The sequence below is a fragment of the Lissotriton helveticus genome, chromosome 11, assembly GCF_964261635.1.
Source record: "Lissotriton helveticus chromosome 11, aLisHel1.1, whole genome shotgun sequence".
Taxonomy (NCBI): domain Eukaryota; kingdom Metazoa; phylum Chordata; class Amphibia; order Caudata; family Salamandridae; genus Lissotriton; species Lissotriton helveticus.
The window spans coordinates 908,884,582-908,896,589 of record NC_136072.1 but is presented as its reverse complement, the minus strand read 5'-3'; positions in this window follow the sequence as shown (position 1 = coordinate 908,896,589).

The following is a 12,008-nucleotide window of genomic DNA, read 5'->3' as shown; positions in this document are numbered from 1 at the left end:
TTCTTGGTTGTGCGACATTCAAGTACTCGTATTCTTTCTGGCTCAGGAAGCCCTCATCCCGGCCTTTCCCTGTGATCTCTTGTACCAATCTCCTAATCTCCCTTGTGGGGTCGGCGTTAGTTGCGGTATAGCTCACACCATCTCGAAGTTGTGTATAAATCTCATCTTTGTAGTTCTGGACATCTTGGAGGACTATCGCCCCTCCTTTATCCGCAGGTTTAATCACCAGTAGCTTGTTCTTACTTAAATTATCCAGGGCTTGTCTTTCACCTTGTGTGATGTTATGTTTAACATAGGTACGTGTGGTACAGATGTCCATCACTTCTCGCATCACCATGTTTTCATACGCAAGGATCCGATGTGGTGTCTGGTGAGTTCTGGGAGTGAAGGTTGAGGGAGGTCGTAGTCCAGTTACTGAGTTTGTAGTTGGAATAGGAGAGTGCAGGAAGAAGTGCTTCAGCCTGATTTTCCGAAAGAAACGGGTCAGTTCAGATCTTATGTTGAAGTGGTTCGGGTAGGATGTAGGCACAAAAGATAATCCTTTATTCAGCACACTGGATTCCTCCGGAGTTAGAACATGTTGAGAGAGATTGACAATTGGGCTTGATTGGCTTACCACCTGTAAGTCTTGCGTCTCGTGCTGATTTCTCCGTGGGGCTCTGGTTGGAAGCGGACTTGTTTCTGTGGGTTCTCTGGTCGCTGGGTAGTTCCCCCTCTGGCTCGGGTTGGCCAGGATTGGCCTCTGCCTCTGTTCTGGTAGTTTCCTCGTCCACGGGGCGGTCGCCATTGATTCCCCCCTAAAAAAGGGTGCCAATCTGGTTGTGGTTGATACCATTGGTCCTGATAACTGTCGTAGGCCGAGGGGCCAGGGGCTCCTGAATCACTGCCTGAGCTGTAGGACGAGTCTGAGAAGTTGGTGAACTTCCTTCTGCCCCTGTAGCCACCTCTGCCCCTGTTGGTGAACCTTCCTTGGGTGTCTTGATTATAATAATCTTCTGCTAGATAAGGGTAGGTCTTCTTTTTATCGTAGTTAGCGATGTCTTTGCTGAGTTTGTCCAACTTCTTGGATTGAGCTTCGATGTCAAATGAGTCCAGAGTTTTCTCAAGTTTCTCTAGAGTGTCTCTCGCGTTAGCAAACGCACTATGACTCTTGATCTCGGCCTTGAGTGTGTCAATTTCCTTCATGAGAATTTCAACCTGTGTCTTGGCTGTCTCAATGCCCAGCACCATCCAGTGGCGCGAGCATGTGTTTGCAACGAAGCTAAATCCCTCCTTGAACTTGGGATCGTCCACAAATATTGCCGGTTCGTTTTTAACTTGGAGTCCAGTGGGTATTATATTAGCTTGTAGATATTGAGTCAGTGCATATCCGTGCAGTCTGGTGCGAACCAATTTCTTCTCCAGTCTTTCTAGTTTGACAATCTTCTCATTGAGTGATTGGTCCAGAAGTGTGGTCTTGTTTGATAGGAATACCTGCCCCGTCTCCCCTTCCAGAAGGTTTTGAATATACTCTTCAGTATACGATAGGGTTTCACGGTCACTCATGATATACCCTAGTTCATTAATTTACAGATTGAAACCCTCGCAGATAGATACCTGCTCTTAAGAGTGGTAGGTAATAATGGGGTAAACCCTTACCTAATCGACCTGGGTCAGTACAATGTTATAAAAAGGGTGGTCGATTACAAAACAGTTAAACATTTCATTACTTATACATAAAGGTACACCCACAAAGTAAGTGTCATTTAAATTGCATTTAATTCAACTATTCGCAATGATTTCCTGCAGTTACGCATATATTATATTTCATATTCATACAATACATGGTAAATTACGTATAATTCATCAATTAGTGCTCGGTGATTGTCAGAGAAGAAAGGAAATTTAAAGGAGGGTAGGGTGTGTTTGGAAAAGAATAAGGGACAAAGAAAAGGAATTGTGTCCTATAAACAATTCTGTCTTATTCACAGAACATTTCCAGTCATGTTACAGATCACAGTTGTTCCCTAGAGATACACTATACACGGGAGCTGAATTTAGCAAGTTTTCGGTAGGGCGTGTATGTGTTGATGATGTTGTCGACGTTTCGACCCCCAAGTTAAGGGCGGGTGAGTCCTCAGTTTGGGGTCTTCCTCAGGACAATTAAAAACAGTGACATTGAGCACCTAGGAAAACAGAAATGTGTATCACTAGATGGAAACAATTTAAATCTAAAAAACAGGGCAAAATTCACGGTGTACCTACATGCGCAGGCGTTCGAGTGGCGTCCCTTCTGAGTTAGGACTCGCGCCTGTGGAGTTGTTCTCTGGAGGAAATAGATTACGATTAGGAAGGATAATGACGGCAGGTCATGGTAAATTAGCCCGAGAAAGAAAACATGACTTACTGAGTTCACCAGTCTTTGAAGAGCAATTGGTCTCTTACAGGCGTCGTAGATGACGACACTGGGACAGGTCTATCCGTGGGTGAGGCGTGCGTCCTACATCCACCGGGCGGTAGAATTCAAAGTGTAGATAAGTTACACCATCTGAAAGAACACAGAAATACTGTATTCCTTCACATTTCACCTCATCGTTGAAGAGAGAATTAAATAGAGGTTTAATGGAGGTTATAGGTCCATCCACAATATGGGGGGGCCAGAAACCCTACTGGTCGACATCGTGACCGCATCAGACTATGGAGGACAAAAGAGGAGCCATATCTCCAAGACGTGCTATCCCATGTGATTTATTTAAAAAAAAAAAACAATTCGGAGATTATGGCAATCATACATCCATAACTAGAAAGGTGGGTGGGCCAGAAACACTACTGGTCGACATCATGACCGCATCAGACTATGGAGGACAAACGAGGAGCCAAATCTCTAAGAAGTGCTGTCCCATGCTTATTATTAAAAGAAACGACGATTAGGAGATTATGGCAATAATTCTTCCATAACTAGAAAAGTAGCGCTGCCTGAGTTAGCCAGGACCGTAAGCGCTTCTCCTCGGTACCTGGTTGATCTGACATTGTGATTTCGCAAAACAGCGCGGAGCGGACATACCTGTGTTACTGCTGCCGAATCGTTCACAGTGACAGCTCGCAGGCGCTCGTACTCCCATACAAATGGCGGGCGTGTCTAGGGGGCGTCTCTAGGGGGCGTGTCCCGGCACCTCGCGGTGCTGCCGCTGGCTGCTGCGCGGCTGGAGGACTGCGTGGGGCGCATGCGCCGGACTGGAGACACTGTTTACACTACGGACACAGGAGGTCTTGTTGAGTTACTATATTACACAACAGTCTCTCTAGCAACCAAGACAGTTGCGAGCGTTATAAATCTTCTCTTTCCACATCGGTGTCTATGCCAACAGACAACAAACACGGAAATGCTGACAACGTACTCCTATGGCGGGAGACAGAGTTAAGGATTCGGGTGGAATAACTATTACCACATCTGTGTGTGTACAGACAAAACACGGACATTGGATTAGAGCAGTCAATGGACCGGTGGTAGAGATGAATGTGTCGGTATAATCGCATGCAGAGAGGCTCATTAGGCATGGGTACTGTGGAACAAGATGGCATTTACAGAGTGAAACGACAATATTTGCACATACACGCATGTATTTTGGGACCCATGATGATATTATACCATATAGTAGTGCTAGTGCACATGTCCATGTCAATCCTCAAAACCCAGGGAGATATTAAGTGGAAGATCTAACACATTATTCTCTAAGTATAGATTGCTCATATATTTATACTTCCAGCATCGCTATAGCGTCAACATATTGATACACTTGTGCAGTTCAAAACAGAGTACCTGTCCTGGGTATTACACACATTATGTTTTAACATCTTACTGGTCGGGTACAAGTCCAGCTAATTGCGAGTAAGTCGCATCAAGTTCATTCAGGCCATTGTCCACAGTGTCCAAAGTGTACATCCATTTACACTCCCTAACGTTTAGTAGTGAATTCAAATTGCCGCCTCTGGGTCCCACCGTGATTTTTTCAATCACCAGCCATTTGAAAGATTCAGGGGTGTGTGATTTAGACATGAAGTGTTCAACCAAAGGGGAGCCCGGTGTTTGGCACCTTATCCTGCTGCAATGTTGTAAGATCCGCTTTTTGACATGTTGTTTAGTTTGTCCGATGTATACCAGATCACAAGGACATATGATGGCGTAGATAACGTCACTTGTGTTGCAGTTAGTCATTGTTTTCAAAGTAACTGTGTTGTTACGATAGTTCCAAACCTTAGTTTCCATTGCCTGTGGGCATGCTTTGCACTTCGTACATTTGAAATGTCCGACCACTTGGGGAAGGTTCCATATGCTTTGCAGAGTGGGGGGGGGCCGGGGTTCCTAGGTAGGAGGATACCACTTTGTCCCTGATGTTTTTAGATTTCTTGAACGCATGCATCGGCAGTTGTTCATGGTTGATCACATCCGATACCATAGTCCAATGTTTGTTTACCGTCTTCTTAATCAGGTTACTCTTCGTGCAGAAAGTAGTAACGCAGATAATCCTTTCGGGATCAACGGGACGCTCTCTGGGTTTCAGCAGGTCTTCCCTCGGGCTGTACCATGCCCTCTTTCTTGCTCTTGTCACCAGTCGTCTTGGGTAACCTCTTTCCATTAGTCTCCTGATCAAAAGATCCGATTCTAGGAAGTAGTCTTCTTTGAGTGAACAGTTCCTCCTTATCCGGAGAAACTGGCCAAACGGTAGATTGTCCCGTAGGCTTCTTGTATGGTGACTCGTGTATCGTAGAAGGCTGTTCCGTTCGGTGGGTTTTCGAAAGAGGGTGGTGTGGAGGTGACCATTCTGGACTTTGATGCTGATGTCTAAAAAGTCAATGGAGGTCTTACTCATGCTCATGGTGAACTGAATGTCCTGAGACTGGTTATTCAGCCATGTGAAGAATCCGTTGAGTTCCACTTCACTTCCAGTCCATAGCATCAGCACATCATCAATATACCTGCGCCACATCCAAATGTTGGTTTCATATGGATTACTCACGGTAAGGATATGGTCCCGTTCGAATTCTGCCATATACAGTATAGCTAGGTCAGGAGCAAAGGCTGCCCCCATCGCTACTCCCTTGCTCTGGAAGAAGAATTCATCCTGAAAGATGAAGAAATTTTTCTTCATCGCCACCTCCAGGAGTTGAATGATGAAATCCGTTGGTACCTGGGTTGGTTGGGTTCTTCTGTCCAATGCCTTTCTCATGGTTTCCAGAGCAGGGTCCTGGGGAATACTCGTGTATAATGAGACTATGTCTAGCGTCACCAATACTTGTTTATCCTGATCAAAGGCAATATCATCTACTTGGTTAATGATCTGCATGGTGTCTCTGACATAGGTAGGGGTCCCAGTTGCTAAGGGTTTCAAAAAAGTATCTATGTATTTACATAGCGGTTCCAAAAGGGAGCCACAGCCCGATACAATGGGGCGTCCCGGTGGTTTTGTCATGTCCTTATGTATCTTGGGTAGCGTGTAAATCGTAGGTGTTCTTGGTTGTGCGACATTCAAGTACTCGTATTCTTTCTGGCTCAGGAAGCCCTCATCCCGGCCTTTCCCTGTGATCTCTTGTACCAATCTCCTAATCTCCCTTGTGGGGTCGGCGTTAGTTGCGGTATAGCTCACACCATCTCGAAGTTGTGTATAAATCTCATCTTTGTAGTTCTGGACATCTTGGAGGACTATCGCCCCTCCTTTATCCGCAGGTTTAATCACCAGTAGCTTGTTCTTACTTAAATTATCCAGGGCTTGTCTTTCACCTTGTGTGATGTTATGTTTAACATAGGTACGTGTGGTACAGATGTCCATCACTTCTCGCATCACCATGTTTTCATACGCAAGGATCCGATGTGGTGTCTGGTGAGTTCTGGGAGTGAAGGTTGAGGGAGGTCGTAGTCCAGTTACTGAGTTTGTAGTTGGAATAGGAGAGTGCAGGAAGAAGTGCTTCAGCCTGATTTTCCGAAAGAAACGGGTCAGTTCAGATCTTATGTTGAAGTGGTTCGGGTAGGATGTAGGCACAAAAGATAATCCTTTATTCAGCACACTGGATTCCTCCGGAGTTAGAACATGTTGAGAGAGATTGACAATTGGGCTTGATTGGCTTACCACCTGTAAGTCTTGCGTCTCGTGCTGATTTCTCCGTGGGGCTCTGGTTGGAAGCGGACTTGTTTCTGTGGGTTCTCTGGTCGCTGGGTAGTTCCCCCTCTGGCTCGGGTTGGCCAGGATTGGCCTCTGCCTCTGTTCTGGTAGTTTCCTCGTCCACGGGGCGGTCGCCATTGATTCCCCCCTAAAAAAGGGTGCCAATCTGGTTGGGGTTGATACCATTGGTCCTGATAACTGTCGTAGGCCGAGGGGCCAGGGGCTCCTGAATCACTGCCTGAGCTGTAGGACGAGTCTGAGAAGTTGGTGAACTTCCTTCTGCCCCTGTAGCCACCTCTGCCCCTGTTGGTGAACCTTCCTTGGGTGTCTTGATTATAATAATCTTCTGCTAGATAAGGGTAGGTCTTCTTTTTATCGTAGTTAGCGATGTCTTTGCTGAGTTTGTCCAACTTCTTGGATTGAGCTTCGATGTCAAATGAGTCCAGAGTTTTCTCAAGTTTCTCTAGAGTGTCTCTCGCGTTAGCAAACGCACTATGACTCTTGATCTCGGCCTTGAGTGTGTCAATTTCCTTCATGAGAATTTCAACCTGTGTCTTGGCTGTCTCAATGCCCAGCACCATCCAGTGGCGCGAGCATGTGTTTGCAACTAAGCTAAATCCCTCCTTGAACTTGGGATCGTCCACAAATATTGCCGGTTCGTTTTTAACTTGGAGTCCAGTGGGTATTATATTAGCTTGTAGATATTGAGTCAGTGCATATCCGTGCAGTCTGGTGCGAACCAATTTCTTCTCCAGTCTTTCTAGTTTGACAATCTTCTCATTGAGTGATTGGTCCAGAAGTGTGGTCTTGTTTGATAGGAATACCTGCCCCGTCTCCCCTTCCAGAAGGTTTTGAATATACTCTTCAGTATACGATAGGGTTTCACGGTCACTCATGATATACCCTAGTTCATTAATTTACAGATTGAAACCCTCGCAGATAGATACCTGCTCTTAAGAGTGGTAGGTAATAATGGGGTAAACCCTTACCTAATCGACCTGGGTCAGTACAATGTTATAAAAAGGGTGGTCGATTACAAAACAGTTAAACATTTCATTACTTATACATAAAGGTACACCCACAAAGTAAGTGTCATTTAAATTGCATTTAATTCAACTATTCGCAATGATTTCCTGCAGTTACGCATATATTATATTTCATATTCATACAATACATGGTAAATTACGTATAATTCATCAATTAGTGCTCGGTGATTGTCAGAGAAGAAAGGAAATTTAAAGGAGGGTAGGGTGTGTTTGGAAAAGAATAAGGGACAAAGAAAAGGAATTGTGTCCTATAAACAATTCTGTCTTATTCACAGAACATTTCCAGTCATGTTACAGATCACAGTTGTTCCCTAGAGATACACTATACACGGGAGCTGAATTTAGCAAGTTTTCGGTAGGGCGTGTATGTGTTGATGATGTTGTCGACGTTTCGACCCCCAAGTTAAGGGCGGGTGAGTCCTCAGTTTGGGGTCTTCCTCAGGACAATTAAAAACAGTGACATTGAGCACCTAGGAAAACAGAAATGTGTATCACTAGATGGAAACAATTTAAATCTAAAAAACAGGGCAAAATTCACGGTGTACCTACATGCGCAGGCGTTCGAGTGGCGTCCCTTCTGAGTTAGGACTCGCGCCTGTGGAGTTGTTCTCTGGAGGAAATAGATTACGATTAGGAAGGATAATGACGGCAGGTCATGGTAAATTAGCCCGAGAAAGAAAACATGACTTACTGAGTTCACCAGTCTTTGAAGAGCAATTGGTCTCTTACAGGCGTCGTAGATGACGACACTGGGACAGGTCTATCCGTGGGTGAGGCGTGCGTCCTACATCCACCGGGCGGTAGAATTCAAAGTGTAGATAAGTTACACCATCTGAAAGAACACAGAAATACTGTATTCCTTCACATTTCACCTCATCGTTGAAGAGAGAATTAAATAGAGGTTTAATGGAGGTTATAGGTCCATCCACAATATGGGGGGGCCAGAAACCCTACTGGTCGACATCGTGACCGCATCAGACTATGGAGGACAAAAGAGGAGCCATATCTCCAAGACGTGCTATCCCATGTGATTTATTTAAAAAAAAAAACAATTCGGAGATTATGGCAATCATACATCCATAACTAGAAAGGTGGGTGGGCCAGAAACACTACTGGTCGACATCATGACCGCATCAGACTATGGAGGACAAACGAGGAGCCAAATCTCTAAGAAGTGCTGTCCCATGGTTATTATTAAAAGAAACGACGATTAGGAGATTATGGCAATAATTCTTCCATAACTAGAAAAGTAGCGCTGCCTGAGTTAGCCAGGACCGTAAGCGCTTCTCCTCGGTACCTGGTTGATCTGACATTGTGATTTCGCAAAACAGCGCGGAGCGGACATACCTGTGTTACTGCTGCCGAATCGTTCACAGTGACAGCTCGCAGGCGCTCGTACTCCCATACAAATGGCGGGCGTGTCTAGGGGGCGTCTCTAGGGGGCGTGTACCGGCACCTCGCGGTGCTGCCGCTGGCTGCTGCGCGGCTGGAGGACTGCGTGGGGCGCATGCGCCGGACTGGAGACACTGTTTACACTACGGACACAGGAGGTCTTGTTGAGTTACTATATTACACAACAGTCTCTCTAGCAACCAAGACAGTTGCGAGCGTTATAAATCTTCTCTTTCCACATCGGTGTCTATGCCAACAGACAACAAACACGGAAATGCTGACAACGTACTCCTATGGCGGGAGACAGAGTTAAGGATTCGGGTGGAATAACTATTACCACATCTGTGTGTGTACAGACAAAACACGGACATTGGATTAGAGCAGTCAATGGACCGGTGGTAGAGATGAATGTGTCGGTATAATCGCATGCAGAGAGGCTCATTAGGCATGGGTACTGTGGAACAAGATGGCATTTACAGAGTGAAACGACAATATTTGCACATACACGCATGTATTTTGGGACCCATGATGATATTATACCATATAGTAGTGCTAGTGCACATGTCCATGTCAATCCTCAAAACCCAGGGAGATATTAAGTGGAAGATCTAACACATTATTCTCTAAGTATAGATTGCTCATATATTTATACTTCCAGCATCGCTATAGCGTCAACATATTGATACACTTGTGCAGTTCAAAACAGAGTACCTGTCCTGGGTATTACACACATTATGTTTTAACATCTTACTGGTCGGGTACAAGTCCAGCTAATTGCGAGTAAGTCGCATCAAGTTCATTCAGGCCATTGTCCACAGTGTCCAAAGTGTACATCCATTTACACTCCCTAACGTTTAGTAGTGAATTCAAATTGCCGCCTCTGGGTCCCACCGTGATTTTTTCAATCACCAGCCATTTGAAAGATTCAGGGGTGTGTGATTTAGACATGAAGTGTTCAACCAAAGGGGAGCCCGGTGTTTGGCACCTTATCCTGCTGCAATGTTGTAAGATCCGCTTTTTGACATGTTGTTTAGTTTGTCCGATGTATACCAGATCACAAGGACATATGATGGCGTAGATAACGTCACTTGTGTTGCAGTTAGTCATTGTTTTCAAAGTAACTGTGTTGTTACGATAGTTCCAAACCTTAGTTTCCATTGCCTGTGGGCATGCTTTGCACTTCGTACATTTGAAATGTCCGACCACTTGGGGAAGGTTCCATATGCTTTGCAGAGTGGGGGGGGCCGGGGTTCCTAGGTAGGAGGATACCACTTTGTCCCTGATGTTTTTAGATTTCTTGAACGCATGCATCGGCAGTTGTTCATGGTTGATCACATCCGATACCATAGTCCAATGTTTGTTTACCGTCTACTTAATCAGGTTACTCTTCGTGCAGAAAGTAGTAACGCAGATAATCCTTTCGGGATCAACGGGACGCTCTCTGGGTTTCAGCAGGTCTTCCCTCGGGCTGTACCATGCCCTCTTTCTTGCTCTTGTCACCAGTCGTCTTGGGTAACCTCTTTCCATTAGTCTCCTGATCAAAAGATCCGATTCTAGGAAGTAGTCTTCTTTGAGTGAACAGTTCCTCCTTATCCGGAGAAACTGGCCAAACGGTAGATTGTCCCGTAGGCTTCTTGTATGGTGACTCGTGTATCGTAGAAGGCTGTTCCGTTCGGTGGGTTTTCGAAAGAGGGTGGTGTGGAGGTGACCATTCTGGACTTTGATGCTGATGTCTAAAAAGTCAATGGAGGTCTTACTCATGCTCATGGTGAACTGAATGTCCTGAGACTGGTTATTCAGCCATGTGAAGAATCCGTTGAGTTCCACTTCACTTCCAGTCCATAGCATGCACATCATCAATATACCTGCGCCACATCCAAATGTTGGTTTCATATGGATTACTCACGGTAAGGATATGGTCCCGTTCGAATTCTGCCATATACAGTATAGCTAGGTCAGGAGCAAAGGCTGCCCCCATCGCTACTCCCTTGCTCTGGAAGAAGAATTCATCCTGAAAGATGAAGAAATTTTTCTTCATCGCCACCTCCAGGAGTTGAATGATGAAATCCGTTGGTACCTGGGTTGGTTGGGTTCTTCTGTCCAATGCCTTTCTCATGGTTTCCAGAGCAGGGTCCTGGGGAATACTCGTGTATAATGAGACTATGTCTAGCGTCACCAATACTTGTTTATCCTGATCAAAGGCAATATCATCTACTTGGTTAATGATCTGCATGGTGTCTCTGACATAGGTAGGGGTCCCAGTTGCTAAGGGTTTCAAAAAAGTATCTATGTATTTACATAGCGGTTCCAAAAGGGAGCCACAGCCCGATACAATGGGGCGTCCCGGTGGTTTTGTCATGTCCTTATGTATCTTGGGTAGCGTGTAAATCGTAGGTGTTCTTGGTTGTGCGACATTCAAGTACTCGTATTCTTTCTGGCTCAGGAAGCCCTCATCCCGGCCTTTCCCTGTGATCTCTTGTACCAATCTCCTAATCTCCCTTGTGGGGTCGGCGTTAGTTGCGGTATAGCTCACACCATCTCGAAGTTGTGTATAAATCTCATCTTTGTAGTTCTGGACATCTTGGAGGACTATCGCCCCTCCTTTATCCGCAGGTTTAATCACCAGTAGCTTGTTCTTACTTAAATTATCCAGGGCTTGTCTTTCACCTTGTGTGATGTTATGTTTAACATAGGTACGTGTGGTACAGATGTCCATCACTTCTCGCATCACCATGTTTTCATACGCAAGGATCCGATGTGGTGTCTGGTGAGTTCTGGGAGTGAAGGTTGAGGGAGGTCGTAGTCCAGTTACTGAGTTTGTAGTTGGAATAGGAGAGTGCAGGAAGAAGTGCTTCAGCCTGATTTTCCGAAAGAAACGGGTCAGTTCAGATCTTATGTTGAAGTGGTTCGGGTAGGATGTAGGCACAAAAGATAATCCTTTATTCAGCACACTGGATTCCTCCGGAGTTAGAACATGTTGAGAGAGATTGACAATTGGGCTTGATTGGCTTACCACCTGTAAGTCTTGCGTCTCGTGCTGATTTCTCCGTGGGGCTCTGGTTGGAAGCGGACTTGTTTCTGTGGGTTCTCTGGTCGCTGGGTAGTTCCCCCTCTGGCTCGGGTTGGCCAGGATTGGCCTCTGCCTCTGTTCTGGTAGTTTCCTCGTCCACGGGGCGGTCGCCATTGATTCCCCCCTAAAAAAGGGTGCCAATCTGGTTGTGGTTGATACCATTGGTCCTGATAACTGTCGTAGGCCGAGGGGCCAGGGGCTCCTGAATCACTGCCTGAGCTGTAGGACGAGTCTGAGAAGTTGGTGAACTTCCTTCTGCCCCTGTAGCCACCTCTGCCCCTGTTGGTGAACCTTCCTTGGGTGTCTTGATTATAATAATCTTCTGCTAGATAAGGGTAGGTCTTCTTTTTATCGTAGTTAGCG